A 16263-nucleotide genomic window follows, 5' to 3' on the forward strand; every position below is an offset into this window, starting at 1 on the left:
TAAATAATGTAACGGTCATTCAAAAAATAGCACAAAATTAAGGAGGAGAATTTTCTGGTAGCCATACCACTTGGACTGCATTGTTGGCAGAGGTAGATGCGGCTTGCAATATTGATAACTTATTCGATCATTTTTTTTGCATAGCAGGAGAAAGAAAGAAAGAAAGAAAGAAAGAAAGAAAGAAAGAAAGAAAGAAAGAAAGAAAGAAAGAAAGAAAGAAAGAAAGAAGGGAAGGAAGGAATAAAGATATACAGAGAAAATCTGCTGCAGCTGGAAATCCAAAGCAGCACACACAAAATGCGAGAGGAACTCAGCAAGAATTGAGAGTCAAGAAGATGGATCTTGGCCCAAAAATTCGACTATTTACTCTTTTACATAGATGCTGCTTGGCATGTTGAGTTCCTCCACCATTTTTGTGTGTGTTACGTCAGAGAGATAGATAGATAGATAGATAGATAGATAGAGAAGCAGATATATAGGCAGATAGTCTAGACAGACAGGTAGAGAGAAGCAAAGAAAGGAAGATAATTAGATATATATAATAGTTTATATATATACTATTCTAAATTACACTGCCTTTATTGTCTTCCCTTCCCGAACTTCCTTGATCTTTCCATCCTTTGTCAACCTTGCTGAGTATTAGCACTCATTGTACCCTCATGGTATGTTTCTTCAGGTGGTACTCAGAGACAGCCGTCTATACTCACAGTTCCCAATTAATAGGGATGTTCTAATATCTCGAGAAATTCAAAACAATTCCTCTCACAGTATGTCTTCAGCAAGGATTTCGTTCCATATAGCCTTGTCCATATCGTTATTTGTGAAATGTCTTACCATCGCAATCCAGATTTCCAAACGTTCATCTACCTTGTACATTTTGGCCCTTACTTGCGTTTGTACTTGCATCCGCGATACTATTAATTATCGGCCTAGCCATTAATATGCTTACTCATGGGTTCTGCAGACATTCGGTGACATCCTTGAATCAAGTAATAGAACAGACATATTCTAGCCTCCCATCATCAGTAACCCCGGTGAAACTACTCACTGTGTGAACACTACCCCTGCTCTCTTCCCTCCCGTGAAATTGGGCCACCCATCGCGCCGATCTCGTGGCTGTTCCTACACTTTCCCAAGGAATCATTATTCCACCACTATCAGAATGGTCTCATCGGTAACTTTGATTTCCAAAATATTTCACGTTACGTTTTCCACTTGGTTAAGATGCCTCACTAGGTCTTACCTTAAGAATTAACAGAATTAAACTTTTCATAAATTATTCACCATCCAGCCATTCAAATGATGCCTAAAACTGATGGCATCATTGCGATTCTCCTGGCGAAGTAGCTTGCCACTCTCTGAGTAAAGTTCGCTTAACAAAATAAGTTCATCTGTGATATGGTTCGAGCAATAGCTTCGGAGTAGTCAAGCATACCATAACTAGTGGTGAAGAACAGAGAGTCTTTGGAAGGCAAGTACATTGTTCGCTGGATGTAGCATCGCAGATAGACAGTGTGCTGACGAAGGCGTTGTCACACTGGCCATCAGCAGCAGGGTGGACAGACCTGAACACAAATTCTGACTCACAGATGCCTTCACGAATTGACGAATAACATACTAACTTATAAACTCACTTTTCTAGCTGAAAAAAAAACCTGTGTACAAAAGCCCCCTTCACCATCTTGGTCACTAAGTATAGAAGTTGGGATTTTCCGCTGAAGTGGTGCAAGACGTGGTGAAGCTTTGTCCACCTTGTTGTGGAAAATATCACACTAAGCTGGAAATTTATTAGGATGTTGCCGGTACTCGAGGGACTGCATTACTAGGGGGAAAAGCCGAAAAGCTTGAAACTATTTTTGTTGGAGCATAGCCCAACAGGAGCTATTGTTAGAGAGATGTATAAAACAGCAAATGCATAGATGTAGTCTTTCTGTTCCCCCATAGTTAAGGAATTGCATACAAGAGGGATAATATTTGAGATTGCAGGCATGAAGTTTACATTGATCCACAAGAAGAACTGTTTGGAGCAAGTACATTGAAAACATTTGATGAGGCACAAGGCCAAATGAAAAAACAAGGTTTAAAGGGATATGGGCCTGATAGAGACAAATGACACGAGCAATAGATGTTAGCCTTGGTCAGTATTAACCAGCTGTGCCGACGGCCCTCTTTCCATGCTGTATGACGATGTATCTTTTCCGCACAGTCCATGGTAGGCACGTAAACACAGAAATGTTTGCACACCTTTAGAATCACAAATATTTGGCCCATTCAGACCATGCCGACTAATCTGCCCACGACTTGGCCTCATTTTCTGTACCATATCACGGTAAACCTTTCCTGCCCACGTGCCTACCCAAAAGTCTTTTAATCATTGTAATTGTACCCTAGTTTATGATTTTCCATGGTTGAGTGCGGGGTTCATTCTATACCCGTCAGTCTTTGGTACAGTGTGAGAGTGTGGCGTTCATTCTGTGCCTGTTAGTCTTTGGTACTGTGTGAGTGTGGGTTTCATTCTGTGCATGTAGGGACAGTTTAAACTAAGTTGGCAAGGGGAAAGAAGCCAGGGTGTTAGGGTCGAGGAAGAGGTAAATAAAAATAAGTCAAAGATACTGTGCAGAAAAGATGGCAAGAAGGGCAGTCAGGCAGGTGAATAGACAGGGTAATTTGCTGTGCGATAGAAATATAGCAAAATCGGTAACAGATATTGATCTAAATATAGTGTATTTAAATAACGCAGCATTGAAAATAAAGTGGATGACTTGTTGTACAGCGACAGGTTAAAAGATATGACATTGTGGCCATCACCGAGTCATGGTTAAATGATGGATGTTATTGGGAGCTGAATGTCCAAGGATACACAGTGTATAGGAAAGATAGGAACGTAGGTAAAAGGCGTGGCGTGGCAATGATATCAAATCACTAGAAAAAAAGGGAAAGAGGTAGAATCCTTATGGGTCGAGTTAAGAAATGGCAAGGGTAAAAAGACACTAATAGCAGTTATATACAGGCCAGAATGATAATGTCAAGATTATTATGGGGGATTTTAATATGAAAGCGGATTGGGAAGGTGGTGGATCTCAGGAGAGGGAGTTTGTAGAATGTCTACGGGATGGCTTTTTGGAGCAGCTTGACCATAAGCCCACCAGGGGATCGGCTGTTTTGGATTGGGTGCTGTTTAATGAACCTGAGGCGATTAGGGAGCTTGAGGTAATGAAACCCCTTGGAAGTAGTGATCATAATATTATTGAGTTCAGTTTCAAATTTGAAAAGGAGAAGCTGGTGTCAGGTGTATCGATATTTCAGTGGAACAATGGAAATTACAGTGGTATGAGAGAGGAACTGGCCCAAGTTGAATGGAAAAGTAAGTTAGATAGAGGGACAGCAGAGCTGAATTGGATGAAATTCTTACAAGAAATAAGGAAAGTGCAGAAAAAAATATATTCCAAGAAAAAAGAAAATCTTGAATGGAAAAATGGCACAAATGTGGCTAACGAGAGAGGTTAAGGCTAAAATAAAAGAATAAGAGACGGCGTACAAGGAAGCAAAAATTAGTGGGAAAACTGAGGACTGGACGACTTTTAAAAACTTACAGAAGGAAACTAAGCAAGTCATTAGGAAAGAAAAGATGAATTATGAAAAGAAGTTGGCAATTAACATAAAAAAGGATGCTAAGGGTTTTTAAAAATATATGAAGGGTAAAAGAGTGACATGGGTAGATATAGCACCGATTGAAAATGATGCTGGATAAATTATAAAGGGTAACAGAGATGGCAGAGGAACTAAATGAGTATTTTACATCAGTCTTCACAGTGGAAGACATTAGCAACTTACCTGATAGCCAGAGGTCTCAGGGAATAGAATTAGGTACAGCCAAAATTACTAGAGAGAAAGTGCTTGGGAAGCTAATTGGATTAAAGATAGATAAATCTCCCGGACGAGATGAGGTGCACCCATGGGTTCTGAAGGAGGTGGCTTTGGAGATTGTGGAGGCATTGGAATTGATCTTCCAGGAATCAATAAGCTCTGGCATGGTTCCAGAGGACTGGAAGGTCGCAAATGTAGTTCTGCAGTTTAAGAAAGGAGGGAGGCAGCAAAAAGAAAATTACAGACCTATTAGTCTGATATCGGTAGTTGGAAAGTTATTGGAGTCGATCCTCAAGGATGTGGATATGAAATACATCGAGGTGCATGACAAGATAGGCCCAAGCCAGCATGGTTTCATGAAGGAAGATCCTGCCTGATCAACCTCTTGGAATTTTTGAGGTAATCTCAAATAAGGGAGAGGCTGTGGATACTGTGTGCTTGGATTTTCAAAAGGCCATCGATAAGGTGCCGCATAAGAGGCTGCTTAATAAGATGAGAGCCCATGGAGCTGAAGTTTGATGCTACCAGGCGTTAGTATGGCACGTGAGGTTAAGGTATTAAAGAAAAGGGGCACTGTACTTGTTACCTGTTTAGATCCTGACTTGAATGTATGACAATAGTACTCTGTGAAGAGAAAAGCTTGTGTAGTATGTAGATTCAAAAACAAAACCCGGTACCAACCTGTTTTTAACCGCTGGTTAAAAACCCGTTATGGGGGGAGGTGTTATGCCATCGGCCCCCTCCTTTGTGAGAATCTCAAGAACCCGAGTCAAGAGGGGGGTCAGCTGACCCAAAAGAGGAAGGGACGTGCTGAATAGACCCAGGGAAATGGGAGAGAGAGAGAGAGAGAGACCACGTTCTCCCAAGAAGCAGAATAAAGGTGACCTTGACTATTGTCTCATGGAGACCACGTGAAAAGCCCTCGGGCAAAGTGGGCTGGTTGAGAGAGATCGCATCACCTGCAACCTGATTGACACCTGCGATCCCGTGAAGAAGTATAAAGGAGGGTCTGAGAGGGGGTAAACCCTCAGACGCACCCAGGAGACGAAGGAAGCACGATATCGATTCCCGTGGGAGCGGGACGCCATTCTGAAGGAAGCCACGTGCATTAGATTCCAACTTTTGAATCTGTGGCTAGAACCAACGAAAGACGGCTTTTAGCTAACAACGGGGAAGTCTGCTCCCCTGATTCCAAGGATTTGCTCTGCCAAGACAACGGGCAAGTGTTTATCTTTTCCAAATCATCTCTTTCTCTCTACAACGTGAAAACCCCAGCGGTTCCCAAAAGGGAAAAGCCTGAAAACTTCTGAGTGACTTTTTATATTTCAATTGGACTCTGTATTAACAGAGACAACTGTAGAGCTTATTTCTGATTGATTATGGTTACACTGGTGTTTTAGATTGAGCTTGACGATGTATATGATCTGAATGTTTTGTATTAACCATACGTTTGTGCCCTTTTCGAATAAAACGTTTGAAAATAGTAGCATCCGACTCAGCTGATCCATCTATCTTTGCTGGTAAGTTACCTGGTTACGGGGTTACAGGAAAGATATTGAAATGGGTGAAGCATTGGCTGATAGGTGGAAAGCAAAGGGTGGGAATAAAGGGATTCTATTCTGGTTAGTTGCCGGTTACTAGTGGTGTTCCGCAGGGATCGGTGTTGGGGCCTCTTCTTTTTACACTGTATATTAATGATTTCGATTATGGATTTAATGGTTTTGTGGCTAAATTTGCGGATGACACCATGATAACTGGAGGAGCAGGAAGTCTTGAAGAAACGGAAAGTTTGCAGAGAGACTTGGTCAGTTTAGAGAGTGGGCAAAGAAATGGCAGATGAGATACAATGTTGAGAAATGTATATTTTGGAAGAAGAAATAATCGGGCAGATTATTATTTAGATGGGGAGAAAATTCAAAAATCGTAAGTGCAAAGGGACTTGGAGGTCCTCGTGCAGGATACCACAAAGGTTAACCGTCAGGTTGGATCGGCAGTAAGGAAAGCGAATGCTATGTTGGCATTCATTTCAAGAGGAATAGTGTATAAGAGTAAGGAGGTGTTGATGAGGCTCTATGGGACACTGGTGGGACCTCATTTGGAATACTGTGTGCAGTTTTGGGCCCCTATCTTAGAAGGGATGCACTGATGTTGGAGAGAGTGCAGGGAAGATTTACGAGGATGATTCCTGGAATGCAGGGGCTAACATATGAGGAGCGTTTGTCGGCTCTTGGACTGTATTCATTAGAGAATCGAAGAATAAGCGGGGGGTTAATAGAAACATTTCGTATGTTGAAAGGTTTGGACAGAGTAGGTGTGGAAAGGCTGTTTCCCTTGATGGGTGAGTCCAGGACAAGAGGCCGCAGTCTTAGAATTAGAGGCTACCCATTTAAAGCAGCGATGAGAAGAATTTTTTTTTAGCCAGAGAGTCGTGGATTTATGGAATTCGTTGCCACATGCAACTGTGGAGGCCCAATCATTGAGGGTGTTTAAGGAGGAGATTGATAGGTATCTAATTAGTCAGGGTATCAAGGGATATGAGGAAAAGCCGGAAATTGGAACTAGATGGGAGAATAGTTTAGCTCATGGTGGAGTGGTGGAGTGGTGGAGCAGAATCGATGGGCCGAATGGTCTATTTCCGCTCCTTTGTCTTGTGATCTTGTGATGTCAGTCTCTGTTATAGTGTGAGAGTGTGGTGTTCATTCTGTAGCTGTCAGACTCTGATACAGTCTGAGAGTATGGGGTCATTTTGTACCTGTCAGTCTGTGGTACACTGTGAGAGTGCAGGGTTCATTCTGTACCTGTCAGTCTCTGATACACATTAGGTTTCCTGGAGATCTTACCGTTCGCAGCTTAACAAAATGCCCTCTGATTTGAGGCTCGTCTGTGCAGGGAACTGGACTAGCAATTTTCTATAGCCTTCATGATTTTGTACTTGCTGACCTATAAGGACAGCGCTTCCTTAAAAGTTAACAGTTATATTTCAGTGCAAAGTGTTTACATTCGTCTTGCTGGGTCAATAACCCTCGACTTATTCGTTCCTCAAGTGCGCCCCCATGCGACAGAGTGCATGTAGTACCAGACAATGCTGAACGCACAAGTTTATTATGTATATATGCCACAGAGCGTATCGGTTTAATGTGAAGACACCGGCGCCCAGAGGTGAATTTAAGTCCCTGTTCTCAAGCTGTTGTAATGATATTCTGAAACATTGTGCTGATTCCAGATAATGATTAGCAGAGACATTTTGAAAGATGTAGTAATGATTCCTGAACATTAAAACAACCTGAAACAAACAACCGCAAAAAAAAACACGTTCAGTACGAGTGAATATGTTGTGAATGGACTACCATTAATTGAAGTAAAGTTCAATGCAAACGAAAGAAATGACAATCAGGTCATTAAAACATGTAATGCAAAAATAAATAAATAAACGAACGAAAGAAAGAAAGAAAGAAAGAAAGAAAGAAAGAAAGAAAGAAAGAAAGAAAGAATGAATGAATGAATAATTGAGACAATGGGCAAGCTAGGGGACACCTATGTGAAAAAAAGACAGTTAAAACTTTAGCTATGAGGACAGGACGCGGACTGAAAATATTAACTAGTCACATTTAAGAGCCTTAATGCAGTGTCTCGGCTAAATAACTTCTGTTTACTGTACTACCTCTCGTGGATGTTGCCTGGCTTGCTGAGTTCCCCCAGAACGGTTTGTGTGCTGTGTGTTGTGTGGACCTGGCTACACTGGGAACATTTCGTGTCGTTCAGGTCACCATATTAGAGGAAGGCTATAAAGGCTCTGGAGAACTCGCAGAAGAAGCTGACGAGGCCAAAATTGGTTATTAGTTTAACGAATTTGGAAGAAAGTTAGATTGTTTGACAGTCATAGGGGCAATGCAGTAAAGGGGGCAGATTCCTCGCCCAAATGTGTCCACGCTGACCTCTGTGCCCAGTTAATTAGCCCAATTTCGTATATTCGGCCTATATCATTCCAAGCGCCGCCCCTCCATGCACCTTCCTACGCGATTCCTTTGTACATGCCTCAAACACCTGTGGCTGCACATTTGGGATACTCACCAGTTGACGTGACAAAAATGAGTTTTTAACCATTTTGAATCTTTCTCCTCTCATCCTTAATCTATGCAGCCTATGTTTCCAGTCTGCCCTTGCATTGGGGTAAAAACTATTAGCACCCAGTTTAATCTGAAAGATTCTCTAGAGCTTTGGTAGTTGAAAGGCGATGTGATAATAGTTAGAGAGAATGGTAGGTGCATTGAACAGCAACATTTAAAAACATTCAGATAGGCACATGAGAAGGGATCGAAGGGTTGCAGATCATAGATGGAAAGAAGATATTATTTGAAAATGGCTTCCTGGTCATTTCCGAATTTGTTGGCCGCAGGCGATGGTCGCTATATCCAATGCCTATTTCTTTCCAGTCTTTTCTAAGGGGAATGCCATATATTTGAAAGAACTCAAGGTAATAAAATACAACGTGTGGGAACATATGTACACTAGAGGAAAGTAACTGGTTGCAACTATGAAGCATATTAGTTTCGACAAAGATTTAAACCTGTTCATATATATCCCCGAGGGGCAGACGCCTGGGTAGAAATTGCAGTGATATTTGATTCATTGTCTACCTCAGGTGAAGTTCCAGAAGAATGGAGGATTGGTAATGTTGTCCAATTGTTCGCACACAGAGTCAAGGACAGACCAAAAAAACTGACTTCATTTGTTGCGAAATTACTGGGGGAATGCTGAAGGAGAAGAACTACCATCATCTTCATTACTGGGGGAATTCTGAAGGAGAAGAACTACCCTGAACATCCTCTACATAGCACCATCCAGAGACAGAGAAGCAGTTTCAGCGACAGGTTGCTATCGATGCAATACTCCTCAGACAGGGTGAAGAGATCAATACTCCCCAATGCCATTCGGCTTTACAATTCAACCGCCAGGAGTAAGATATGTTAAAGTGCCGGGGTTAGGACTCAATGTATTTAAGTAAACTACTTAAGAACTTTTTAAAAGCTATTATTAATGCTTTTTGAGAGGGTGATTTTAGATGCATATCATATTTTTACTGAGTTAAGTATTGTATGTAATTAGTTATGCTAAAATAAGTGTATGGGACATTGGAAAAAAATGTTGAATTTCCCCTTGGGGATGAATAAAGTATCTATCTATCTATCTATCTATCTATCTATCTATCTATCTATCTATCTATCTATCTATCTATTTAGATATTCAAGGCCTGTTCGGGAATAGACGGCATTGTTTTGCGCGTGGGAGCTCATATCTGACGAGTCCCCTTTAAAATTATCTAATAGGCAACCACGGAAATAGTCGAAATTTGAACAGTGGATGTTATCTGTATGAACTTCAGTAAAGCCTATAACAAGATCGCCCATGGTAGGCAGATCTGGAGAGTCAGATTACATGTTATTCAGGAGGAGTTAGAGAGCGGCGTTCAGAACTGGCTCCATAACATATTGAATATCGATTCTGAGGCTAGAGACCAGTCACGAGTGGAGTAATCGGAGCATAAGTGTTGTGACAAAAGTTATTTATTACACACGAAAATTATTTGGATGTGAATGTGCATGGTATGTTTGATAGTTTGTTGATGATACCAGGGATTCTTGTGGATAGTGAAGCAGAAAACATTGGGCAGATGGAAAGGGATGGACAGTGGTTTCCAACATAGATGCGTCTGACTTAATCCATTTGGATACTGAAACCAGGCTAGGCCGTATGCAATGGATGGCAAGGCACTGATGAGTGTTGCGAAACAATGGGTTGGAAGAGTACACCTGCACAGTTCGCTGAAAGGGACAGCAGATGTAGACAGTGTGGTCAAGAAGGCCTTCAGCATGCTGTCGTTCAGGACATCGACTTCGTGGTAGAGACATTTTGTTGCAATTCTTTAAGTTGCCGGTGAGACTACACTAGTAGTATTGTATACAGGTTTGTCTACTCTGTTATAGGAAAGACATTGTGAAGCTGGAGAATTGTGAAGCTGATGCAAGAGAATTTAGGAGGATACTGACAGACGTAGAACATGTTCGTTTTAGGGAGAGTTAGGACTCTTTGGATCGTTATTCCGTGAAGCATAGGAACATGAGTGGTGACCTCATAGAAAGGTTTGGAAAATCATGCGCCGAAAGCGGGCAACGAGAAATATCAGGGAGAATGTTGTGGTTGGCAAGGATCAGCCAATCCTAGAGCATAGAACATAGAATAGTACAGCACATTACAGGCCCTTTGGCCCACAATGTTGTGCTGACCCTCAAACCCTGCTTCCCATATAACCCCCGACCTTAAATTCCTCCATATACCTGTCTAGTAGTCTCTTAAACTTCACTAGTGTATCTGCCTCCACCACTGACTCAGGCAGTGCATTCCACGCACCAACCACTCTCTGAGTAAAAAAAAACCTTCCTCCAATATCCCCCTTGAACTTCCGTCCCCTTACCTTAAAGCCATGTCCTCATGTACTGAGCAATGGTGCCCTGGGGAAGAGGAGCTGGCTGTCCACTCTATCTATTCCTCTTAATATCTTGTACACCTCTATCATGTCTCCTCTTATCCTCTTTCTCTCCAAAGAGTAAAGCCCTAGCTCCCTTAATCTCTGCTGATAATCCATTCTCTCTAAACCAGGCAGCATCCTGGTAAATCTCATCTGTACCCTTTCCACTGCCTCCACATCCTTCCTATAGTGAGGCGACCAGAACTGGACACCGTACTCCAAGTGTGGCCTAACCAGAGTTTTATAGAGCTGCATCGTTACATAGCGTCTCTGAAACTCTATCTTTGGACTTATGAAAGCTAAAACCGCATAAGCTTTCTTAACTACCCTATCTAACTGTGACGCAACTTTCAGGGATCGGTGGACATGTACCCCCAGATCTCTCTGCTCCTCCATTCTACCAAGTATCGTGCCATTTACTTTGTACTCTGCCTTGGAGTTTGTCCTTCCAAAGTGTACCACCTCACACTTCTCCGGGTTGAACTCCATCTGCCACTTCTCAGCCCACTTCTGCATCCTATCAATGTCTCTCTGCAATTTTTGACAAACCTTTACACTATCTACAACACCCCCAACCTTTGTGTCATCTGCAAATTTGCCAACCCACCCTTCTACCCCCACATCCAGGTCGTTAATAAAAAATCACGAGAAGTAGAGGACCCAGAACAGATCCTTGTGGGACACCACTAGTCACAATCCTCCAATCTGAATGTACCCCCTCCACCACGACCCTCTGCCTTCTGCAGGCAAGCCAATTCTGAATCCACCTGGCCAAACTTCCTTGGATCCCATGCTTTCTGACATTCTGAATAAGCCTACCGTGTGGAACTTTGTCAAATGCCTTACTAAAATCCGTGTAGATCACACCTACGATACTACCCTCATCTATATGCCTGGTCACTCCTCAAAGAACTCTATCAGGCTTGTTAGACACGATCTGCCCTTCACAAAGCCATGCTGACTGTCCCTGATCAGACTATGATTCTCTAAATGCCCATAGATCCTACCTCTAAGAATCTTTTCCAACAGCTTTCCTACCACAGACATAAGGCTCACTGGTCTATAATTACCTGGACTATCCCTACTACTTTTTTTGAACAAGGTGAACAACATTCACCTCCCTCCAATCCTCCAGTACCATCTGCGTGGACAACGAGAACATAAAGATCCTAGCCAGATGCTCAGCAATCTCTTTCCTTGCTTCGTGGATCAGCCTGGGGAATATTCCGTCAGGCCCCGGGGACTTATCCGTCCTAATGTATTTTAACAACTCTAACACCTCCTCTCCCTTAATATCAACATGCTCCAGAACATCAACCTCACTCATATTGTCCTCACCTTCATCAAATTTCCTCTCATTGGTGAATAACGAAGAAAAGTATTCTTTGAGGACCTCGCTCACTTCCACAGCCTCCAGGCACATCTTCCCACTTTTATCACTAATCAGTCCTACCTTCACTCCTGTCATCCTTTTGTTCTTCACATAATTTAAGAATGCCTTGGGGCTTTCTTTTACCCTACTTGCCAAGGCCTTCTCATGCTCTCTCCTTGCTCTTCTCAGCCCCTTCTTAAGCTCCTTTCTTGCTACCCTATATTCCTCAATAGACCCATCTAATCCTTGCTTCTTAACCCTCCTGTATGCTTCCTTCTTCCACCTGTCTAGATTTTCCACCTCACTTGTCACCCATGGTTCCTTCACCCTACCATTCTTTATCTTCCTCACCGGGACAAATTTATCCCTAACATCCTGCAAGAGATCCTTAAACATCAACCACATTTCCCTGCAAAAACATCATCCCAATTCACACCCGCAAGTTCTAGCCTTATAGCCCTTCCCCAAATAAAAAAATAATTCCTGTCCTCTCTGATTCTATCCTTTTCCATGCTAATGCAAAAGGGCCGGGAGCAGTGATCACTGTCCCACATGTGCTCAACTACTGACAGATCTGTGACGTGAACCGGTTCGATACCAAATACTGGATCTCGTATGGCATTTCCCCTAGTCGGCCTGTCAACATACTGTGACAGGAATCTGTCCTGGGCACACTTCACAAACTCTGCCCCATCTAAAGCCTTGGAAATAATCAGTTGCCAATTAATATTAGGGAAGTTAAAGTCACCCATGATAACAACCCTGTTATTTTTGCACCTTTCCACTATCTGCCTTCCAATCTGCTGCTACCAGGGTGCCTATAGAATACCCCCAGTACAGTAACTGCTCCTTTCCTGATCCTGACTTCCACCCATACTGACTCAAAAGAGGATCCTGTTACATTACCCACCCTTTCTGTTGCTGTAATAGTATCCCTGACCAGTAATGCCACTCCTCCTCCCCCTTTCCCCACCTCTCTATCCCTTTTAAAGCACTGAAATCCAGGAATATTGAGAATCCATTCCTGCCCTGGTGCCAGCCAATTCTCTGTAATGGTCACTACATCATAATTCCATGTACGTATCCACGCTCTCAGTTCATCACCTTTGTTCCTGATGCTTTTTGCATTAAAGTACACACACTTTAGCCCTTCTACCTTACTACCTTTACACCCTTTATTCTGCTTCTCTTTCCTCAAAGCCTCTCTATATATTAGATCTCGCTTTACCCCATGCACTTCTTTCACTGCTCTATCGCACCGGGTCCCATCCCCCTTGCAAATTCGTTTAAACCCTCCTGAACTATGCAAGCAAACATACCTGCAAGGATATTGCTCCCCCTCGAGTTCGGGTGCAACCCATCCAATCTGTACAGGTACCACTTTCACCAGAAGAGATCCCAATGATCCAAAAATCTAAAACCCTGCCCCCACAACAACTCCTCAGCCATCCTGAGAACGCCACCCTTGAGGTCCTGTTCTTCAGCCTTCTGCCTAGTTCCCGAAACTCACCCTTCAGGACCTCATCTCTCTTCCTGCCTATGTCGTTGGTATCAACATGTATCACGACTTCTGGTTGTTTCCCCTCTCGTACCAGGATGTCATACATCCTGTCAGTGACATCCCGGACCCTGGCACCCGTGAGGCAACAAACCATGCGGGTGTCCTCATTCCACAAAATCTCCTCTCTGCTCCCCTGACTATATACTTTCCAATGTCGACAGCTCTATTCTTCTCCATCCCATCCATCTGCACCACAGGGTCAGAATCAGTGCCAGAAGCCCTGCCGCCGTGGCTCACACTTGGTTGATCGTCCTCTCCAACAGTATCCAGAACGGTAAACTTATTATTCAGAGGAATTGCTACAGGGGTACTCTGCACTACCTGTCTACTCACCTTCGCTTTCACCCCTCTGACTGTCACACCACGACCCGCTTCCGACAGCCTAGGTGTGACTACCGCCCTGTAGCTCTCATCTATGACTGCCTCATTTTCCCTTATGAGTCGAAGGTCATCCCGCTGCTGCTCCAGATTCCTCACACGGTCTCCCAGATCGCCTAGCAGCATGCACTTCTGGCAGATGTGACTCTGCGGGAGAGGGGAGTTTCGCTAAGACTGCCACATCTCACAGGAGAGGTAAATCACCGTCTCAGGAGGCATTGTAAAGACTAACTGGGAACAAACTCGTCCTCCGCCTCTTCTCGTCGAAGTCTGTCGTGTCAAAGCCTCAAAGCTGCACTCCTTCACTGGCCCACTCACTCACTGGCCGCTCCGCTTGAGCTACCCCTCTATTTATTTGTTTGAGCTTTTCAAAGTGCTTGGTCAACTGACCTCGATTGCCCAATCAGCTGCTTTCTGTTGAGTCTGAGCTATTCAAATCTTGATTGTCTAATCAACGGCTTTCTGCCGAGCTATTCAAATCTTGATTGACTTGATTGCACTGTCCAACTGCCAAAACTACCAGAATCTCCCGAGTCAAAGCCTCAAAGCTCCACTCCTTCACTGGCCTACTCACTCACTGGCCGCTCTCCACAGACGGCTTCGCTTGAGATACCCCTCTATTTATTTATTTAGCTTTTCAAACTGCCTCTGAAACTTTTCACCTGGCCTCGATTACCCAATCAGTTGCTTTCTACTGAGTCTGAGCTATTCAAGTCTTGTGTTGTATTACGCTGTGACTCTATGAAGCATAAAGGGTTTTCCCAGTGGTGTACGGGTCCATATTCTGTGTACACTTCAGACAGTGGAAGCTAACTTTTAATGATCTTCTGACAAATTGTGCTCATTTCAAATGTCTGATCAGTTGATGCGGTTTGAAAATGATAGAGATGACTCATAAAAATAAGGAAACAGCAATGAAAAAATGAGCCAGCGTCAGCGAAAATGCACATCACATGCGTAGGTTAACAGTGAAGTGAACTTGCGCAAGTTAACAGTAATTAAATCAAAATTGAATACGAACAAGTGAAACAAAATCAAATGATGGAAATTTATAAGGAAAAGGAAAAGAGGGTCAGGCAACAATCTTGCAAAGGAAAAGAGTTAATAACGCTGACGAATCCAATGACTAATTCAGTAAATTGTTTGCTTATGGAACAAGTAGTTTCGGTTCCTACACTATGGTCTTGGACGGGAAGAAGTAACATTTTCCCAAAAGCAAGCACATTTGTTCATGACTTAATCATTGGGTTGGTCATCTCTGTTTTCTTCACTTACTATAAAATTATAGATTAGAGCCCTGAGATGAAATAATTTTCTTTTCACAGTTGTTATAGATTACCTACGCACTTGATTTCACCTAAATGCTACGACCGAGGCCATTTCTTTTTAGATCTAACCTGGAATTTTTATTGATTGCTAAGTTACAGTGTGTCGGTTTGTGTCAGCATTCATTTCAAGATTACTAGAACATAAAATGAAGGATGTTATGTTTTATAATGCACCGGTAAAGCCCCACTTGGAGTATTGTGAGCCGTTTTGAGCCACTTATCCAAGAAAGGATGTGCTGACATTCCTCAGTGTTCAAAGGTAGTTCACGAATATGATTCCGGGATTGAAAGGCTTGTCATATGAAGAGAGGGTGATGGCTCTTGGTCTATACTCACTTGAATTCAGAAGAATAAGGGTGTGACCTCATTGAAATCTATCGAGTCCAAGATCAGAGAACACAACCTAAGAATAAAGGAGTGTCCATATAGAACGCAGTTGACGAGAAATTCGTATAGCCAGAAAGTGTTGAATCTGTGGAATTCGTTACCGCAGGTGGTTGTGGAGGACATGTCATTAAGTATATTTAAGGCAGAGGTTGATAGATTCTTGTTATGTCAGGGCATACGGGGAGAAAGGTCTATATCTGCTCCTATATACATGGTCGTATGGTTTTATGGACTATGGAATCTGAGTGTGATGATGCACGAGCAGAATGTCCTTCAACGGCAAATATTCTGAGTGTAGAGACCGAAAAGCAGTCATCTGAAAAGCTAATTTACCTGCAGCAAATACACTTATTGTCCATACTATTTCAAGTCCCCCGGGACGTTTCGAATCGATGTAGGTAGTACTTTCTTTGGGATATATGTTCAGTTATGAACTCCGATACTGTAAGTGTAGAGACTATACATTTCTACGGCGGTTGTGTGGGTTACCTCGGTGTATTTCAGTTGCACAAACCAGAAGCTGCGCTATTAGCTTTGTTGTTTACTAGAAATCATTCCTGTTGCATGTTAATTAGAAGTAGTTCGTTAATATGTAAGAGGAAATAAATTACAGGAGAATAAGTGGGAGAATACAGGTGAATAAGAAATGCTCTGAGAGATGACGCAGAATTAATGAAGCAAATGGGTTACCATGGGCGTAAGAAACGTAAAAGAAATATTATATGAAATGTGCAAGTTATTCTTTGTAGTCATTGAACCATTGTTTGACACACGTTGCTGAGTTAGAGCACACGTGTTACGAAGTAAGGGAGCACAATCGTGCAGCTCCAACTATTATTGGTCA

At 42.7% G+C, this 16263-nt stretch overlaps 1 long non-coding RNA gene across 1 annotated transcript in view; it reads left to right on the forward strand.

Annotated features, from left to right (window-relative positions):
- Nucleotides 1–16263, forward strand: part of LOC140715955 (uncharacterized) — a 50758-nt gene that overhangs the window by 11470 nt on the left and 23025 nt on the right. The gene's annotated exons all lie outside the window — the stretch shown is intronic.

Source organism: Hemitrygon akajei, chromosome 24, assembly GCF_048418815.1.
Source record: "Hemitrygon akajei chromosome 24, sHemAka1.3, whole genome shotgun sequence".
Classification (NCBI taxonomy): Eukaryota; Metazoa; Chordata; class Chondrichthyes; order Myliobatiformes; family Dasyatidae; genus Hemitrygon; species Hemitrygon akajei.